Source organism: Carassius carassius, unplaced genomic scaffold, assembly GCF_963082965.1.
Source record: "Carassius carassius unplaced genomic scaffold, fCarCar2.1 SCAFFOLD_61, whole genome shotgun sequence".
In the NCBI taxonomy this organism is placed as follows: Eukaryota; Metazoa; Chordata; class Actinopteri; order Cypriniformes; family Cyprinidae; genus Carassius; species Carassius carassius.
Window position 1 is genome coordinate 185432 of NW_026775074.1, and position 19635 is coordinate 205066.

A 19635-nucleotide genomic window follows, 5' to 3' on the forward strand; every position below is an offset into this window, starting at 1 on the left:
AGCGCCACCGAGTGGCCTGTCGCAGCGCCCTTTTTCACCTTGCTTCTGACTGAGCCCCTGCACAGGTGTGCCGATTTGGGTGAAGGGATCTCATTCCTTCCTGGAGTTATAGCCATTCGAGCCATCTCGAACACGCCACGTTAGCACGTTTTGAGGTCCCCTCGCCAAGGTGAATGGAAATTTCCACTTTTTTGGGATGATTATTGACAGGCAGACTCCAGAGAAGCTTTCTGTGCTGCTTTGGGTGGGACTGGGCCAAATACCTGGCGCTAGGTTGCAAAAGAAGGTTTTCGACAAAATCCCAAATACCCGAAAATTTTGTCAGAGCGACGAGCCAATCTGAGACCTGCGTCTGGTTCGGCTCGAGCCAAGGATTCCCATTACATAAGGCACGTGGCTCTGCGACGAACCGTTTGGGAGTTACGAGCGATGCCGTACTTTCCGTCGCTGCAGTGCCAGCGTCAGGCCGAGCGTGACGAGTCCCGGTGACGTTGCAGACAGGGGAGGGTACTACCATCCCCCAGCATTTTTAGGTCCCCCAGACTTACCAAAGCCGAGATGGGCATCGCCGTGTCCGGCTTCCTGCCCGCTGCGTCTTAGCGGCATCGCTTCTCGGCCTTTTGGCTAAGATCACGTACCTTGTCAGACGGTTTAGACTGCGATCGCCTCTTGGAGGTTTCCTGACTCGAGATCTTTTTATATCTTGAGTCACACAACTTCGAGAGGTACATTGAACTCTGCTGCTTCGGGCTCCAACACGTTTTAAGGTAAGGTCTTTTAATTATTTATTTGGTTATTTATTATTGTATTTATTGTTGTTTTAAGTTTCTAGGCTGTTGGTGCCTCCATCATGTCGGCTGCCCGTGCCGGCGTGCGGAGGCACCACAGCGTGCGCTTTTGTTTTAAAGAGGTGAATGGCAAGCTCCTAGGGATGTCACGTCTTGACTTCTCCAGAAAGTCCTTTTTTTTGGAGCGTCCATTCAGGTATAAGTTTGAGGGCTCGTGTACGTGGGTTAAGGGGACCTGCGCGCTGACCCCAAAAAATTTTTGACGGACGCGGCGTCGATGTCTGCCGGACCGCGCCGGCCCACGGGAGACCCCTGACCGGCGCAGGAGGATCTGGACCCCCGAGGGGCCCCGCGGAAGCCCACCCAGATTTGAGGCCCCTACATGCCATTCAGCACTTCTCCACAGGGTGGCGCACGGAGCAGTACACCTCAGGTTTAAAACAGTGGCATTTACCCGAATGGGGGGTGTACGATTTTTTTTGCCCACGAAACCTATATTTGTCCATTTGACCTTTAAAGTTACAGAATGACCACGGAACCGATGCGGACCCCCGTCGGACCCCCAACCCGGGTCCCACGAACCCATTATTTGTCCATTTGACCATTATATTCACACAATGACTGCGGATCATCTGCAGACCCCTTGCGGACCCCCACCCTGGGTCCCACGAACCCCGTATATGTCCATTTGACCATTATATTCACACAATGACTGCGGATCATCTGCGGACCACTTGCGGACCCCCACCCTGGGTCCCACGAACCCACTATTTGTCCATTTGACCATTATGTTCACACAATGACTGCGGATCATCTGCGGACCACTTGCGGACCCCCACCCTGGGTCCCACGAACCCACTATTTGTCCATTTGACCATTATATTCACGGAATGACCACGGATCACATCCGGAACATTTGCGGACATATCCAAAATTGTGGTGAATGTTAACCAAAATGTCACAGACTTTGCCAAGCTGTAACTCCGCCAAAACGGGGCCAAACTGCACCAAACTCGGGTCAGAGTAAGAACTCCAGAAGGCCTACCGAACACCGCTGCCCCCCCATCCATAACACCCCGGGGGCGGAGTTATGGCTCCCCACATTTTTGATAGTCAAATGGAAGGAAGAGTTCTAGCGACTTGAAACTTGGTGACTTGATAGCCCTCGAAGGGCCCTCTCTGAAGCCACCTCCCCCAAGTCGATAGACCCCCGGGGGCCAGAGATATGGACCCGCAAATGCAAAAAGTCCCAAAATTTGACCGGCCATAACTCACTCGGAAAGAAGGGAAACAACACCAAACTCTGGTCAAAATTAGACCTTTGGGAGCTCTATCCGACGACACCAGCCCCATGTTCCTATGACCCCGGGCGTCCGAGTTACGGCCCCCCAAAATGTGGGATTTGAACCGTTATAACTCAGGAACCGGACCACCCAGGAACTCGAGGGTGGTCGCATACGGTAGGTAATTTCAGCCCCGGGGTCCACCGCTTCGCGGAGATATTAGCAAGAAAATAGTACCATCCACCCCCCTCGCACCTACTCATCCATGCCGGCCAGGGTGCACCCTCCCCGGCTAGAGAAGGCAGCTCGAGGGGGGTGGAAGTCGGAAGAAAAAAATTTTTATGAGGCCTAGAGAAAACAGTTGTACTGTACTCAGGGCACTCAGAGGAATCCATTTTTGTAAGTTTTATCCCATAATACTGTAGAAATATGCATAGAAAAAACTGTTGGATTTTGGTTAATTTGCACCACAAATGTTGCAAGTCTTGCAGTATATTAAATAGCAATATTTTTTATTGTCAGTCTATTTCTCAAATCACTTCTAGTCTAATGAACTACACATGGGGCTATTTCATTTGTCACTTAACAGTTACTTTATTTGAAATCTTCCTAATTCCAATTTATCCATAATGTATTGTAAAATACGTTTTATAAAACAAGAGTGCACACTTTGCAGTCTATTTCTCATTCCACTTTTAGTCCAAACAACTTCAAATGGGACTATTTCCTTGGTCACTGACCAGTCAATTTCTCATTCCACTCATAGTCTAATGAACTACCTATGGCACTATTTCATGGATCACTTGCCAGTCTATTTCTCATTAATTTTCTAGTCTAATAAACTACATATGGTACTATTTCCTTGATCACTTGCCAGTCTATTTCTCATTCAAAACTTTTAGTCTAATAAACTACAAAAAGTACTATTTCCTTGGTCACTTACCAGTCTATTTCTCATTCCTTTTCTAGTCTAATAAACAATACATTTCACTATTTCAGTCTATTTCTCATTCAACTTCTAGTCTAATAATCAGTTTAACTGGTGATGATGATCGGCCTGAATAAGTTTGAAATAGAAGTGTATTAATGTGAAAACATATGGCACTATTTCATGGATCACTTGCCAGTCTATTTCTCATTCATTTCATAGTCTAATAAACTACATATGGCACTATTTCCTTGATCACTTGCCAGTGTATTTCTTATTCAAACTTTTAGTCTAATAAGCTACAAAAAGTACTATGTCCTTGGTCACTTACCAGACTATTTCTCATTCCTTTTCTAGTCTAATAAACAATACATTTCACTATTTCAGTCTATTTCTCATTCAACTTCTAGTCTAATAATCAGTTTACCTGGTTATGATGATCGGCCTGAATACATTTGAAATAGAAGTGTATTAATGTGAAAACATATGGCACTATTTCATGGATCACTTGCCAGTCTATTTCTCATTCATTTCATAGTCTAATAAACTACATATGGCACTATTTCCTTGATCACTTGCCAGTCTATTTCTTATTCAAAACTTTTAGTCTAATAAACTACAAAAAGTACTGTTTCCTTGGTCACTTACCAGTCTATTTCTCATTCCTTTTCTAGTCTAATAAACAATACATTTCACTATTTCAGTCTATTTCTCATTCAACTTCTAGTTTAATAATCAGTTTAACTGGTGATGATGATCGGCCTGAATAAATTTGAAATAGAAGTGTATTAATGTGAAAACATATGGCACTATTTCATGGATCACTTGCCAGTCTATTTCTCATTAATTTTATAGTCTAATAAACTACATATGGCACTATTTCCTTGATCCCTTGCCAGTCTATTTCTTATTCAAAACTTTTAGTCTAATAAACTACAAAAAGTACTATTTCCTTGGTCACTTACCAGTCTATTTCTCATTCCTTTTCTAGTCTAATAAACAATACATTTCACTATTTCAGTCTATTTCTCATTCAACTTCTAGTCTAATAATCAGTTTAACTGGTTATGATGATCGGCCTGAATACATTTGAAATAGAAGTGTATTTATGTGAAAACATCCTAATTTCAAGTTATTCAAAATATAGTAAAATATGTTTTTATTAAACATTTTATGTATAGAAATACTATATATTTATTATGTATTCATTACATATACCTTTTTATTTACACACACAATATATAAATATGTTTAAATTATTTTTATTACATGTAATATATATTTGTGTGTGTGTGTGTGTGTGTGTGTGTGTGAGTGTGTGTGAGTGTGTGTAAAGTAATGACACCTTAATTCAATTTCAAATATTTATTGAACTTTTTGTTTTGCAGACATTGTAAAGTCAAAATCAAAAATGCCTCAAAGTTCTGTACAAAAAAAACACAATATATAAAAAGTATAATAGGAAACATGCATTATATAAGAAAAATAAAATAAATAAATAAACATGTTCAGAAAGATTCAGAGCAAACTGATATTAACCTTAACTATAACTATTTACAAAAAAAAGAAAAAAGAAAAATGGAACAGGCTATCAAAACAAATAAAAAGATAACCTTACTTTTTTATCGTAGAAATAAAAGGAGTAGAACAATTATCATAAAAAACATCAAAACAAACAATTTAAATAGCTACATAAATTATTTACGGGATTTTTTTTTTACATTTCTCCAGTCTCTTTTTTTACTTGCTGCACCAGCTTTTTAGACGCTATTTCCTGTGGTGATTTAAGTGGGGAGTTCTTCACCATCAGTCTGCGTCTGAGGACCATCTTCATTAATGTGCTTCTTTCCTTATAGAAATAATAAGAAAGGCAAAGTGTTAGTGAACATGTCTACTTGTCACAAACAGTTAAACCAATCCATGGGAAATTGTACTTACTGAAGCAGATTTCCCAGACTTCTGGCCTTCTTCGGCATCGGGAGGGCTGTCGGAGAGCGTTGGGCTGGTGGATGAGGACTTTTCCTCAGCTGGCATCTTGTGGGGTTTTGTCGTCTTTCTTCTCTTGGCACCTTGCTGCCTTGGACTATCAGCTTCCTCACCCACCACAGCTGTATCAAAGAGGCGACGGTGTTCTGCTGCCTGCTTTGCATTAAGGTTGAGGGCATAAAACCTGTCAGCTGTGGTGGTGTCGTGGCACATGAACTGTGCCACTTTGTGCCTATCTTCCGGGCAGTGAGTGTTCTTTGCCTTTTTGGAGAGAGAACAGCATAGGCAAAGAGTTAGAAAAACACACACCAGAAACTCATAAAGCCGGGACAAGTACAGGAATGCTTACATGGGTGGCGATGGCAGTCCTCACATCAGTAAATGTGGGTGTGCCTGGTAACCCCATGCTCGCCCACGCATCCTGAAAATACTTGTTCAAGTTTTTGCAGGAGCTGGCCTTTGAGGTAAAGAAGAAGTAGTTTGCAACTCGTCCCCCTACCAAGTTGGACCGGAGTGAAAGGAATTCCTCAAGCCACCCATACTCCTCCTGGTCCAGGGCCAGCTCGGCTGCACCAAAGGCCTGGTTGGTCTTGTGGGCTGATATCTTTAGAAACAGTGAGAAGTGGCATAAGCTGAGTTTTATTTTAAAGAAAACCATGTGGACAACGAGAGACAGAGAGAAAGAGAACCACTCACATTAATGACAAAGTGGCCTTCTGTAGCTGTCGCACGGGCATCCTCCACCTCTTTAATTGTTACATTTTGGAACACCCCTCCACGGTGACCATAAATGCTGGCCCAGTAAGTGGTGAGGTGTCCATAAAAAGACCATTGGTCCTTTTTCTCAGGACTAGTCTTCAGACGATCTTCACAGAAAAAAAGAGAAGCATAAAGGATCACATTGATCGCCAAATAATGAGAGGAGAAAGGATTCAAAAACTTACCCAGAATCTCAGAAATAATTTTTTTGGCAGAGTCCCGGCAAGCTCGCAGTGTGGCTTTAGGGATCAGGCGGGCCTCCTTGGCTTGTTTTACAGCCAGCTCGTGGACTGCCACGCTGCGCTTTACTGGGCGGGTCAAGTTCTGGATTTCCCTCCTAATCCCAATGAAAGCCACACGGGAGAGCCGGCATGTGGGCGGCGGGGTCTCATTAAGATATTTGAGGAACTGTGCCACATTTTTTAGGTAATGGTGCACAGTTGGCTCTGCAATGTTGCATTTCTTTAAAAAAGACAGCCAGGACCGGACCTTTGCCCTGTTGTCCAAAAACATCAAGCTGGCCAGATTGGTCTGGCCAGCTGACATATATGAAATAAAATTTTTTATTCTAAAAATCTTTGAGGACACATTATTTATTAATTTCGGAGTGGGGTTGATGCCCTCCCAGTTGGCCCTGGACTCCTCAATGAGCTGATCTGCAAAAAGAAAGCACAAGAGAAGGACCAGGTGAGTCAGGTCGATAACATAGAGGTAAACACTAACAAACATTATTATTATTAAATTAAATTAAATTAAATTAAATTAAATTAAATTAAATTAAATTAAATTAAATATATAATAAATTATATATATATATATATATATATATATATATATATATATATATATATATATATATATATATATATACATACATAATATGTGTGTGTATATGTATAATTATATTACTATAATTTTCTAGTCTAATAAACTACAAATGGTACTATTTCCTTGGTCACTTATCAGTCTATTTCTCATTTCTCTTGTAGTCTAACAAACTATAAATGGGGCTATTTCCTTGGTTCACTTACCAGTCTATTTCTAATTCAACTTCTAGTCTAATGAACAACAAATGAGATTATTTCCTTGGTTCACTTACCAGTCTATTTCTCAGGTAACTTCTAGTCTAATAATCTACAAATAGGAGATTTATTAATGAAAGTTATTGTATGGTGTTATCAAAGTGACAAGTGTCATACTCACTTAGGGCTGGCACGTGGTCCGGAAAGGGGTATGGTGCATCGGAGGAGTGGGCCTTCTTTGAAGGCCCGGCGACCTCCTCCTCGGGTCCTGTGGCTGGCTCTGCCTCAGGCCTGGTGGCTGGCTCTTCATCTAGTCTGTCAACCTGCGACTCTGAGCACTCCTCCTCCCCAGGGCTGTTGAGGGCCGATAGCAGACTATGTGTTGCCCGTGCAACCTGCCTAGAGGGGGTGGGATTTGACCGCTTCCTCAGCTGCCGGTACCGCCGTGAGAAGCTCTCCCAGAAGCAATGGATAGGAGAAGCTTGCGCTTAGCTGATTATAGCCACGAAAGCACAAGGGACAGTCGTCCAAAGCCATATCTACTTTTGTTAAAACACTAAAGGATGAATAGCAAAAGGATGAATGCAAGGGACACTGCCCAAGCATTGGTTACTTATATAACTTTTTAGGTCCCATTTGTAGTCTGTTAATACAACTTTGAGTCTAATACATTAGAGAGCACAATTTGCAGTCTATTTCTCATTACACTTCTAGTTTAATAAACTACAAATTTGACTATTCCTTTGATTCACTCACCAGTTTTTTTTTCATTCTTTTTCTAGTCTAATAAACTACAAATGGGACTATTCCCTTGGATCACTTAGCAGTCTATTTCTCATTCAACTTCTAGTCTAATAAACTACAAATAGTACTATTTCCTTGGTCACCTACCAGTCTATTTCTCATTCATTTTCTAGTCTGATAAACTACAAATATGACTCTTTCCTTGATTCAGTTACCAGTCTATTTTTCATACCACCTCTAGTCTAAGAAACTACAAATGGAACTATTTTCTTGGTCACTTACCAGTCTATTTCTCATTCCACTTTTGTTCTAATAAACTGTAAATTACCTTGGTCCCTTACCAGTCTATTTCCCATTCATTTTCTAGTCTAATGACTAATGACATCCACCCCCCTCGCACCTACTCATCCATGCCGGCCAGGGTGCACCCTCCCCGGCTAGAGAAGGCAGCTTGAGGGGGGGTGGAAGTCGGAAGAAATTTTTTTTTTATGAGGCCTAGAGAAAACACTTGTACTGTACTCAGGGCACTCAGGGAATCCATTTTTGTAAGTTTTATCCCATTATACTGTAGAAATATGCATAGAAAAAAGTCAGACCAGGGGGCCGTCTATCCGACGACACTAGCCCCATGTCCCTATGACCCCGGGGGTCAAAACGGCCAAAACGGGGCCAAACTGCACCAAACTCGGGACAGAGTAAGACCTCCAGAAGGCCTACCGAACACAGCTGTCCCCCCATCCATAACACCCCGGGGGGCGAATTTATGGTCCCCCACATTTTTGATAGTCAAATGGAAGGAAGAGACCTAGCAACTTGAAACTCGGTGACTTGATAGCCCTCAAAGGGCCCTCTCTGAAGCCACCTCCCCCAAGTCGATAGACCCCCGGGAGCCAGAGATATGGACCCGCAAATGCAAAAAGTCCCAAAATTTGACTGGCCATAACTCACTCGAAAAGAGGAGAAACAACACCAAACTCTGGTCAAAATTAGACCTTTGGGAGCTCTATCCGACGACACTAGCCCTATGTCCCTATGACCCTGGGGGTCCGAGTTACGGCCCCCCAAAATGTGGAATTTGAACCATTATAACTCAGGAACTGGACCACCCAGGAACTCGAGGGTGGTTGCATACGGTAGGCCTCTCGACCCTCTAAGGATCCCCCGAATTTCAGCCCCGGGTTCCACCGCTTCGCGGAGATATTAGCAAAAAAATAGTACCATCCACCCCCTCGTACCTACTCATCCATGCCGGCCAGGGTGCATGCTCCCTGGCTAGAAAAGGCAGCTCGAGGGGGGTGGAAGTCGGAAGAAATTTTTTTATGAGGCCTAGAGAAAACAGTTGTACTGTACTCAGGGCACTCAGAGGAATCCATTTTTGTAAGTTTTATCCCTTACAAAAATGAGCGTTGAATTTTGGCACACATGTGCACCACATGTGGTGCGTATCTCACTTTTCATTAAATAGCAACTGTATTTGCAACAAGGAATGAGATCTGCCATGCTGTGGTGTATTGCGAACTTTTTTCCTGATGCGCCCTCCTGGGGTCTTGGACTCTTCCATGAACGATGCACCCACCTGAGGTCTTTCACAGACGAGGTGATGCACCGAATCAGGTGTGTTTGGTTAAAGAGAGTCATCTAAAACCGGCGTTGGGAAGCCCCGGCCCATGAGCTTGGCAGTTTCCAGGCCAGTAACGGAAGGCACCCATCCTTCCTTTCCTGGAGGGGGGCTAACCGTTGGTGTGGACGGTAGAGACGTAAATCATACCTCTGGCTGACCGCCTGGGCCTTCATACTTACCTGGCAGGGGAGACACCATGATCAAGAAGGCGGTTCACCCAGGGCGAGGCTTGCCCTTTGCACTCCGGCCATGCTGACCCCTGCGAATTCCCCAAATGCGGGAATCTCGACTGCATAATTTATGGTAGTGGGGGACTTCGTTCGCGCTCTCCCCTGAAATTGTTGGTGAAACAAAGCAGAAGAGGTTTTTTTTTGCGTTTTGCGTTTTTTTTTGCGTTTCAGAATGGGGAGTTCTGTCACATGCGAGGTATGTGTTGTGCGCCTGTGAAACAAAGTCAGTTACGCTCTTGAAAAATCGGACCCTGGTGGGTGGTTCAGTTCGAATATAGCACAGACCTTACTTTGAAAGTCGATTGGACTGACTGCAGCCTAGCTGTAGCTGTCTCCATGTTGTTTGGTTGTCCTTTTTCAATTGGTATTAGTTTTGTTGTCGCTTACAGCGCCACCGAGTGGCCTGTCGCAGCGCCCTTTTTTTACCTGGCCTCTGACTGAGCCCCTGCACAAGTGTGCCGATTTGGGTGAAGGGATCTCATTCCTTCCTGGAGTTATAGCCATTCGAGCCATCTCAGACACGCCACCTTAGCACGTTTTGAGGTCCCCTCGCCAAGGTGAATGGAAATTTCCACTTTTTTGGGATGATTATTGACAGGCAGACTCCAAAGAAGCTTTCTGTGCTGCTTTGGGTGGGACTGGGCCAAATACCTGGCGCTAGGTTGCAAAAGAAGGTTTTTGACAAAATCCCAAATACCCGAAAATTTTGTCAGAGCGACGAGCCAATCTGAGACCTGCGTCTGGTTCGGCTCGAGCCAAGGATTCCCATGACATAAGGCACGTGGCTCTGCGACGAACCGTTTGGGAATTACGAGCGATGCCGTACTTTCCGTCGCTGCAGTGCCAGCGTCAGGCCGAGCGTGACGAGGCCCGGTGACGTTGCAGACAGGGGAGGGTACTACCATCCCCCAGCGTTTTTAGGCCCCCCAGACTTACCAAAGCCGAGATGGGCATCGCCGTGTCCGGCTTCCTCCCCGCTGCGTCTTAGCGGCATCGCTTCTCGGCCTTTTGGCTAAGATCACGTATCTTGTCGGACGGTTGAGACTGCGATCGCCTCTTGGAGGTTTCCTGACTAGAGATCTTTTTATATCTTGAGTCACACAACTTCGAGAGGTACATGTACATTGAACTCTGCTGCTTCGGGCTAAAACAAGTTTTAAGGTAAGGTCTTTTAATTATTTATTTGGTTATTTATTATTGTATTTATTGTTGTTTTAAGTTTTTAGCACCACAGCGTGCGTTTTTTATTCAGGCAGGTTGAGGGGAAGCTCCTTGGAATGTCCCGTATGGACTTTTCCAGCAAGCTGATCCAAAAGACCTTAGCTTTTAGATCTGACGACCTGAATTGTTTGATGACTCTGCCCTTGAACAAAGGATTTGATGTTTAATCAAATTAAACAAACCGCTTCCCTGCTTAATGACTTTTGGCAAAGGTTTGATTCAGTTAACCCTATCAAGTCGATTAACGCGGATACGCGTTTTGAGTCATTTTCTCCTGATAACCCCGAAAAGAACTTAAATTACACTTTCAGTTTTAATCGTACAGATAAGAGCAATACATCAATCGAATCTGTAAAGGGTCTACTTTTTTTTGGATACATACATAATAACAACAAAACTTTGTGCACTTATAAAATAAAGATAACAAACAAGGTGCGCTGTCTGCAGCCTTTGTCTGCGCTGATCTTCTTTTACAAACACGTCATTTAAATGAACTGTAACTCCGTGAATACTCAACGAAAATACATGAGAGAGATATCTATAGAAAGCTTGACATGTCTATTTTTAAACTAAACAAGTGCCGCCGAAAACAGATATTCTGTGATAAAGTAATCCATATGAAAACAACGCAATGTCTGTTTTTCATGTCTCCCTTCATTATATCTAATGTGACCACGCCCCCGCGCTGAACGCGCTATTCAGATTCAAACTGAAGCGCGCAGCTTGAATACGCCCACACAGAAGAAAAAGCAGCCAGACTGTTCAAGTTTTTTTTATTTTACTGTTTGCTTCGCGATGATAGGAATAACACATAATTCACCCCAAAAAGATGTGATGTGGTTGAGGATTTGAGAAATGGATTTCCTCAGAAAAAAAGAATGAAGCACTTTATTCAGCAGAGATCATAAACACGAGTAAGTCTCTTTTTATTTATTTATATACTTGTACTAGTTTTCACATAACGTGTAAACGTTTTACTAGTTAGACTTTTTCCGAACTATAATTCCTGACTAAATATATAATCAAGTGAAACATTATGAAGTTTCAATAACAATATACAACACTATACCCTTCGAAAGCTTGATGTAAATAATATAAATGTAACAAATAGATAACTGTAACAAATGTAAAAACAATGCTTTTCTTTCCATTTATTCCCCCTAAAAACCCAGAAAAATATTCTCAGCTCTTTTCAACATTAATAATAATGATGATAATAATAACAACAAACGTTTTTTTTTTTTTTTTTGTAGAAAATAAGATTGTTAAAAGGATTTCTGAAGGATTGTGTGACTGGAGTAAGCATGCCAAACAATTTGTTTGAAAGTCAGCTTTGATTGTTTCTAATAAACTGTTTAACTGCTCCCCCAAGTGGATATTAAATTATGTTGTGGGATAATTAAATATATTCTTAATAAACTACAAACATAAAATTATATAGATTTATTTTGTTCTCACATTCTCTCTTGTAACTCCTCACTCACAGTGGCACAGATGACTGAGAGGCTCATTATGCAGCTCATTATGCAGGCCTTTGTCTTCTCAGGTGTAAATCACAATGATATTCATGGTAGTTGACGCCTACTCGCATTTGACTTTTACCAACAAAAAGTGTCTTAGAAAATTTTAAGCAATATATTGTTTTCTGTGAGTGAGTAAACAAGATGATTTTCACATCATTTAGAAAGAAAAATTCTAGGCTACAAGCTCCAGTTCTCAAAAATCCCGGGAACCATTGTTCTTTATGTGTTTTTTTGCCTTATTCAAGTGTTTTAACATTTTTAGTTTTTCACTAACCACGCATAATATTTTTTTTCTCAAAAACACAATCATGTTCATACATGCATTTCACATATTATTACAGCCCAGTTTGTGCTGATTACAGTGAGATTAGTCTTTACCCATTTAGATATTTATAAGAAACTGAAAAAAGCACAAATGTCAAGGCATGACAAAACTTCTCCAGGCCCCAAAAATACCCTTAGACTCCAGAGGGTTAAAGCCCAGTTCTCCATGTTCACTGTCGAGAAACTTTCTGATAACACACTTAAAACTGTGATTGTAAGAATGTTCAATGAAACAGTGACTGGAGATGATATTTATGTTTGGTTGGGTAGATTTTGCACTGTTCGAGGCCAGCCTGTCAAAGTGTTAGATGAAGATGGCATTTGGACATGCTTCTGGCGAATTCCCATTAAACAATGGGAAGACGCTGGGGGCTACCAGGGCCTGAAACATCTGCCTTCCATGATTGTGCTCGGAGAGAACAGAGGCTACATACCAAACTCTGCAGGAAGGGTTGCAGGTTTGGTCATCTCGCTGAAGCATGCCAAGAGTTAGTATGTGGGAAGTGTAGAGAAATTGGTCACAGTTTGATGATTGTACCAATGGCAGACGGTGCAATATTTGTGGAGAAACAAACCACCTCTACAGAGACTGCCCTAAAAGTTTTGCCAACAAGCTCAAAATGGCCGCCCCACATGGGCAACAAACGAATGAACAAAGGAAAGAGGAGGCGGTCCCTGAGGTTTTGGCGGGAATTTCAAATTCCCAGCCGGCCTCAGGGATTGGGCAGGAAGGAGGAAGTAGGACGGCCACAGGGGCGGAGGCAACGGAACAGGAAATGGTCATGGAAGGAGAGGAAAGTGAGGAAAAAAACAATTCCTCACTAGTAACAGTTTCGGATGGGGTGCAGGAATCTACCGGGAGTGAGACAGAGTGTTCACTCCCTAACGCTCAGGTGCAAAAAAGACCTGCGGGGTCTCCTCTGATTGTAACGGAGGAGAAAAAATCTAGGGCAGCATATAAGCTTGATAGTATCGATTCGGTAGATCTGGAGCGCATGTGGCCCCTAGAGTCCCCCAATGAGGTATCCTTTTTGCACATTAAGCTAACAGCATCATCGCCAAAAGAGCCACAAGAGGTTTCCTCTGTGGCCTCTGAAGCGACAGGCATTTGCCCTCCTGATCCCAGCTTGTCTGAGGAAAAGGAAAGGCAAATGCAACAAGATATAACATGATTTTAATCGTATCTTTGTAGTCTTTTTACTGTCTTCTGTTTTAAATCTGTTTGGGAAGTCGTGGCCTAATGGTTAGAGAGTCGGACTCCCAATCGAAAGGTTGTGAGTTCGAGTCCCGGGCTGGCAGGAATTGTGGGTGGGGGGAGTGCATGTACAGTTCTCTCTCCACCTTCAATACCACGACTTAGGTGCCCTTGAGCAAGGCATCGAACCCCCAACTGCTCCCCGGGCGCCGCAGCATAAATGGCTGCCCACTGCTCCGGGTGTGTGCTCACAGTGTGTGTGTGTGTTCACTGCTCTGTGTGTGTGCATTTCGGATGGGTTAAATGCAGAGCACAAATTCTGAGTATGGGTCACTGTACTTGGCTGAATGTCACTTCACTCACTCACTTCACTCACTTAAATGTCTTATACCTTTTTAACCCTACTGCTCATGGCCCTCACCATCTCTACTATCAATGTAAGAAGTGTGAGGTCCACCATTAGAGCACAGAGTATTTTGTCCCTTTTAAAATCTTTTAAGTCAGATTTGTTTTTATTACAAGAGTGTTCTCTGCCCTTTTTAACTAGGTACAAGAAAATGGAGGAGCTATGGTCCGCAGGAGCCTCCATATGGAGCGGATCAAATTTTAACAAAAATGACGGAGTTGCGGTTTTAATTAATAATCCTAACATCTTGGTGAAGGGCAGCACTGTGGTGAGGCAAGGCCGGGCACTTTTAGTAAATCTGACCTTTTTAGACAGGGATTTTAATGTTCTTAATGTATATGGTTTTACGGAAAAGAATGAAAGATATGAGCTTTTAGAAGACTTGCAACCCCACATGCTAGGTAGGGCCCCCCTAATGGTAGCAGGGGATTTTAATTGTGTTTTATCCAAAACAGACAGGAAAAGGGTAGGGGAGGATTTTAGAGTGGACAAAACGTCGGTTTTATTGCAGGGTTTAGTCAGAGATTTTAATTTAGTCGACTGTTTTAAAATTTTGCATCAAAGAGAGGAGGGCTTCACCTGGTTCAGTGGTGATGGTACCAAAGCCTCTCGAATCGACTACGTTTTTACAAGGGACTGCCCGCCGACCGATGCTACATTAACCCCCCTCTTTTTCTCTGATCACATGATGCTGTCTTGCACCCTTTCACTGCCCATGGGTGTGACGGTAGGGGGAGGGCTGTGGAAGCTGAACTGTTCCCTGTTGGAAGACAAGGATATAGTTTTAGAATATAGGGAACAGTTCAGCCAGTGGCAGAACCTCCAAGACTTTTACGATACACGTGCACAGTGGTGGGAGATGGTAAAGGACCGGACAAGACAGTTTTTTAGAAAGATAGGGAAAGAAAAGAAGAGTAGGGAAAAGAAACGCATGTTGGGGTTCCAGAAAAGACTACAAAGGTATTTTAATCTTTTAAATAATGGTTTTGATTTTAACGAGGAAATTCAGGAAGTAAAAAAAGAAATGTCAGTTTTAGCCAATATAGAAAGTAAAGGGGTCCTTTTAAGAAGTAAAGAGAGAGAAATAGAAGAAGGCGAAAAGTGTACCAGATATTTTTTTAAGAAAATAATAACAAGGGGTGGGGGGTTAACCAGGGTTAAAACAGGGGATAGGGAGGTTAACACAACAAAAGAGATTTTAGAGGATGTGGAAAAATTTTATGGGGCATTATATAGTTTTAAAAAGGTACACTTTGACACTGCAAAAGAAGTTTTAAATTTTATTGAGGAAAGGGTTGACTGTCAAAATGAGATTTTAACCCAAGATTTTAACATCTTAGAAATCCAAAAAGCTCTTGGAGGTTTTAAGAAGGGGAAGTCCCCAGGAGTGGATGGACTTCCCCTAGAGTTTTATCTAACATTTTGGGACATTTTAGGACAAGAGCTTTTGACAGTTTTTAAAGAGTTTGAGACCCTCGACAGACTTCCAGACAGTTTTAGAATAGGGATAGTTTCTTTACTTCACAAAAAAGGTGACCGGACTGACTTAAAAAACTGGAGACCCATAACACTTTTAAATTTTGATTATAAACTTTTTAGCAAAATTTTAGCAACACGCATGTCAATGGCTTTAGAGGACGTGATTCACCCGGATCAAGCTTGTTCTGTGCCCGGAAGAAAGATAACAGACAGCCTAGTGCTGATCAGAGACGCCATCTGTTATGCGAGAGACAGAAATATTCGGCTAGTAGTCCTAAATTTAGACTTTGAAAAAGCATTTGACCCAGTCTCGCACCAGTCCCTTTTTCAGGTACTGCAAAAAATGGGTTTTCCAAAGAGGTTTGTAGCCTGGGTGGGACTGCTGTACAAGGGACTAGTCAGCAAATTCCTTGTAAACGGGCATCTTTCCAAAACTGTGAACATACACAGTGGTGTCCGTCAGGGATGTCCTTTATCTCCTCTCCTGTTTGTGGCTTGTATCGAGCCACTGGCACAGATCTTGAGAAAGGATAAATGGATCAAAGGACTGGACGTTCCTGGGACGGGTGGACTGACAGCGACTTGTGCCTTATACATGGACGATGTTACTCTTTTAACCACAGACATTTTATCTATACGAAGAGCACTGGACTTGACTGACTGGTACGGTCGGGCCTCGGGCGCCAAACTCAATAGAAACAAGTCTGAGGCCCAGCTCTTCGGGCCGTGGGGGGACGTGGACACAGGAGGACTTGATTTGGTTTTTAAAGACAACGATTTTGAAATTTTAGGTGTTAAATTTGATAAAGAGGGTGGAGGACGGGAAAGCTGGACTGACTTGCTAGGGAAAGTTAGGAAAAGACTAGAGTTTTGGGGACTAAGACAGTTGACGATTGAAGGTAAAATTTTAATTTTTAAATCTGTGATTTTACCTCTGATTTTACTTGTTTGTTCTGTTTTTAGCCCCCCTCGGCAGTTCCTGGTGAAACTGGAGAGGGCGGTGTTTTACTTCCTGTGGGGGTCCAAGTGGGAGCGCCTGAAGAGGGAGACAGTCAAGAAAAGGCCAGAGAACGGTGGAAAAGGCCTCCCAGACCCCCACCTGTTTTTAGGCAGCTGCTTCACCGCCCTGCACATCAGTTATGCCATGACCCCATCCAAAGAAAACAAGACGGCTGCAATGGCGCGATTTTGGATGGGGTCTTACCTAAGAACTTTGAAAATTTTACCAGTAGATTTGAAAACCCCAGTGTCTTTTAACTTGCCTAAAGAGTACAGTTTTATAAAAAAGTTTTTAAAGAAATACCTTTTAGAGATGGAAGATGTCACCATTTTAACTAAACACAAGTCTCTCATTTCTGTTGTGCAGGACCGGGAACCGGTGAGTCCAGTTCCGGGCCTCACACTAAGTGAGGCCAAACAAGTTTGGCGGAATGCGGCTCACCCTGCTCTCCAGAAAAGGCACAAGGACTTATCGTGGATGGTGGCTCATGAGATCCTCCCGGTCAGGGCGGTTATGCACTCCAGAGGCATGGCCAAAAACCCCATCTGCCCTCGGTCCGGCTGCAATTCCCCGGAGACCGTCCACCACCTGCTCTGGGACTGCAGCACTGCGCGGGTCCTGTGGGCCAAGACCGGCCCCCTGTATTTCCCGTGCCTACCAGCAGGTGGGGCCCAGTTCGGGTACCAGCTCGCCATCCTTGGGGTGGGCCGGGGCTTGAAGGACTTGACGGCACAGAAATTTACCTCGCTCTAGCTCACCCTCAACGTCATCAAGGATGCCATCTGGGCCACCAGAAACCTGCTGGTGGGGAAGCGCGTTACGGTAACCCTCCATGCATGCGAGCTAAAGGTAACATCAATGCTGCAGGGGTACCGGACGACGATATTCGGACGGGGGGGCCGGGGTCGCACAGAGAGGGTCCCGGCAGGCACCGACCCTGGCTGCCCGTAGATGCACCCTCACCATTCTGGCTACGGGAACAGCGGGCCAGCGGGCCGGAGGAGAGGGGATCTCCGCTGAGCCCGTAAAGTAGCATCTCATGTCCCTGTTCTGGAGAGTGGGGTGAAGACCGACTTGATAAGGACTCACCCCCGGTCTTGCACAACAGATGTTTTTTTTTATTGGTTTTTATCCAATAAATTGGTTTTTATTGTGTTTTATCAATAAAATTGGTTTTATTAACATGCATATGAGGCTTGTTTGCTTTTTTAAATATGTATTTTACTTTTGAAACCAATCGCACCTTTTAAACACACCCCAAATATGGCCTTTTAAAAACAAGCAAAACACTGTGGTTTTAATCAAATGTTTTTTAACAATGATTGTTTCTTTCATTTTACCATGTGTATTTATTATATATTATATGGCTTGTTTTAATGTGTGCTTGAAAAGAAAAATGTGTGTGAAAGTAAAAATGCAAATGGAAAAAATGTAACTCGTGACAATAAAACTTTTTTGAAAGAAAAAAAATCTGTTCTTATCAGTTTAATATCTGATACGTCCCCCATCCGGGGACTACATATTAAATGGATTTTTAGATCACGGAGCTGGAGCCGGGGCTTGCTCCGTCCACTCCAAGGATCGGCCTGGTATTGCAGTTTCTCCAGGAACGGTGTGCTTTCCCTTTTTGGGGATTGCCGTTTATTGTGTCGAATAGCAGAACAAGGAATGAAATCTGCCATGCTGTGGTGTATTGCGAACTTTTTTCCTGATGCGCCCTCCTGGGGTCTTGGACTCTTCCACGAACGATGCACCCACCTGAGGTCTTTCACAGACGAGGTGATGCATCGAATCAGGTGTGTTTGGTTAAAGAGAGTCATCTAAAACCGGCGTTGGGAAGCACCGGCCCATGAGCTTGGCAGTTTCCAGGCCAGTAATGGAAGGTACCCGTCCTTCCTTTCCTGGAGGGGGGCTAACCGTTGGTGTGGACGGTAGAGACGCAAATCATACCTCTGGCTGACCGCCTGGGCCTTCATACTAACCTGGCAGGGGAGACACCATGATCAAGAAGGCGGTTCACCCAGGGCGAGGCTTGCCCATTGCACTCCGGCCATGCTGACCCCTGCGAATTCCCCAAATGCGGGAATCTCGACTGCATAATTTATGGTAGTGGGGGACTGCGTTCGTGCTCTCCCCTGAAATTGTTGGTGAAACAAAGCAGAAGAGGTTTTTTCCAGGTTTTTTTTTTTTTTGCGTTTCAGAATGGGGAGTTCTGTCACATGCGAGGTATGTGTTGTGCGCCTGTGAAACAACGCTTTCACCGATTTTTACGCTCTTGAAAAATCGGACCCTGGTGGGTGGTTCAGTTCGAATATAGCACAGACCTTACTTTGAAAGTCCATTGGACTGACTGCAGCCTAGCTGTAGCTGTCTCCATGTTGTTTGGTTGTCCTTTTTCAATTGGTATTAATTTTGTTGTCGCTTACAGCGCCACCGAGTGGCCTGTCGCAGCGCCCTTTTTCACCTTGCTTCTGACTGAGCCCCTGCACAGGTGTGCCGATTTGGGTGAAGGGATCTCATTCCTTCCTGGAGTTATAGCCATTCGAGCCATCTCGGACACGCCACGTTAGCACGTTTTGAGGTCCCCTCGCCAAGGTGAATGGAAATTTCCACTTTTTTGGGATGATTATTGACAGGCAGACTCCAGAGAAGCTTTCTGTGCTGCTTTGGGTGGGACTGGGCCAAATACCTGGCGCTAGGTTGCAAAAGAAGGTTTTCGACAAAATCCCAAATACCCGAAAATTTTGTCAGAGCGACGAGCCAATCTGAGACCTGCGTCTGGTTCGGCTCGAGCCAAGGATTCCCATTACATAAGGCACGTGGCTCTGCGACGAACCGTTTGGGAGTTACGAGCGATGCCGTACTTTCCGTCGCTGCAGTGCCAGCGTCAGGCCGAGCGTGACGAGTCCCGGTGACGTTGCAGACAGGGGAGGGTACTACCATCCCCCAGCATTTTTAGGTCCCCCAGACTTACCAAAGCCGAGATGGGCATCGCCGTGTCCGGCTTCCTGCCCGCTGCGTCTTAGCGGCATCGCTTCTCGGCCTTTTGGCTAAGATCACGTACCTTGTCAGACGGTTTAGACTGCGATCGCCTCTTGGAGGTTTCCTGACTCGAGATCTTTTTAT

At 43.8% G+C, this 19635-nt stretch overlaps 2 non-coding genes and 1 pseudogene across 2 annotated transcripts; all 3 read left to right on the forward strand.

Moving 5' to 3' along the window:
• Nucleotides 1-9302: 9302 nt before the first annotated feature.
• On the forward strand, nt 9303-9466 carry LOC132134644 (U1 spliceosomal RNA). The gene has a single exon (XR_009429699.1). It is a non-coding gene; the product is annotated as a U1 spliceosomal RNA (small nuclear RNA).
• An 8489-nt stretch (nt 9467-17955) lies between these two features.
• LOC132134720 (U2 spliceosomal RNA) lies at nt 17956-18132 on the forward strand (annotated as a pseudogene).
• Nucleotides 18133-18483: 351 nt separating this feature from the next.
• Nucleotides 18484-18647, forward strand: LOC132134630 (U1 spliceosomal RNA). Its single transcript, XR_009429685.1, has one exon. It is a non-coding gene; the product is annotated as a U1 spliceosomal RNA (small nuclear RNA).
• Nucleotides 18648-19635: the final 988 nt, after the last annotated feature.